This window comes from Telopea speciosissima, chromosome 3 (assembly GCF_018873765.1).
Source record: "Telopea speciosissima isolate NSW1024214 ecotype Mountain lineage chromosome 3, Tspe_v1, whole genome shotgun sequence".
NCBI lineage: Eukaryota > Viridiplantae > Streptophyta > Magnoliopsida > Proteales > Proteaceae > Telopea > Telopea speciosissima.
In genome coordinates, this window is record NC_057918.1 from 63,907,267 (window position 1) to 63,909,074 (window position 1,808).

Here is a 1,808-nt window from a genome sequence, read left to right on the forward strand (position 1 = left end):
AGTTGAACTGGAGGAGAGAGACAAGTCTGTTACTAAGGGGGCCAATAAGGGGGCCAACCATGGACTTAACGATACAGTCAGAAAGTTCCAGTGGCTGCCAAGGATGTTTTTTTGGTAAATGTGTAAACTCATTCATTGGATCCCTCGTAATCCATTTTCACACACAACAAATTGATCCTGACATCTTTTTTAATTTGATCTTCCACGTGTGCAGGGAAAAGAACATTTCATGCTACTGACATGTCAGTAGTAAATTATAAGATGGGGGTAAGCCGGTAATTACGTGCCTTGCTGTGTCTGTACAACACAGCACATGACAAGCCGCAGTAGAGGATCCAAATTGGTAAATTACATTCTTCAAAAAAGAATATTTTTCTACCAAAAAAAAAAAATAGTAAATTATGAGAAGCAGTTTTCTATTAGGGAGTGTGGTCTACGCCAGCACTCCCATGAGTCTATCTCTCTCCTCTTTAAAACAAGGTGGCAGAGGTATCTTTTCACATGGGGAGGAGAGAGATAGACTCATGGGAGTGATGGCGTAGGCCATACTCCCGGACAGAGATCTTTTTCCCAAATTATATTCATCGAAATACTATTAGCTATGGGAAAAAAATCCTCTCCAGTTCTCTAAAAATGCAGTGCGGTGCAGTTTGGGATTGGGATGTCACCACCTAGCAGGTGCGACATCCAATGGTCCAAGCTCGAAAAGAAAGAAAATAAAAATAATTGAGCTCAGACTATTGGATGTCATGCCTACCTGGTGGCGATAGATTTTTTTCTTGTCTGGTTCGCTGCCCGGTACGGTTGCCCAATTCCTCTCATAGGGAGGCGGAAATGACAACTTAACCTCACTTGAGCAGTGAGTTCGGGCAGGGGGTTAGATCATCATTTTTTACCCCCTATGAAAGGAACCGAACAACTGTACCAGACAGGAAACTAGAGAGGATAATGATCCGGTGGTGACATCCCACCTCCACACTGCATGTTGAAGAATTGGAAAGGATTTTAATCCTTAGCAATGATTGCATTATGAGCGTGGACCATGGTGGGACTTGGGGGATAAGAGCAGGGTAGGAGTTAAATACATAGACTCCCTCATTTTGGTGAACCATTTGAGATTTCTGAAAGAGCTACCTGCTCTTTTGTCATGTAAATCATTATCTTGAATTGTTGAGAAATAATACTAAGACAGAGTCTAATTTACTCCCCAGTACTAGATGGAGGGCCAACCATTAGTAATGCCAGCATTATGAGTGTTCAGGTGCCAGGTGTTCTTATGCCTGAGAGTTCAAAAGCAATGCTGACTTCCAAAGGACACCATCTTGACCAATGGATGGTGCCCTCTTTAGAGTTTGGATCAGTCCTCTTGTGGGGATAGATTTGGAACCACCATGGGGTGTGGGCCCTATACACATTAGAGGTGGGTCCCACACCCCATGGAGGGTCCAGATCTGTCCCCACAAGTCCTCATATGGGGACCTGATCTGGACTCCCCTTTTCACTCCTTTGTCATGTGGGCCTAAAACTTTGATAAAAGAGTGAGGACACTACTTGTTGGTAAATACAAGTGGTGTTTCTAGGAAAATTTTTCTTGCTTCCCATGATTGCATGATCAAATTCGAATAATCCTCTTCACTTATGGGGTCACAAATACCCCCTTAGCTTTTAGTATTTTCCAAAATATCCTTTTAATCGAAATAGAATTCCATTTATGCGCCTGCGATTACAAGCAGCTGTAGGAAAGTTTTATTGATTTTTATGAGCTAATCCACACTAGCTTGGATCTAATCAAACTTTGAACAGGACAC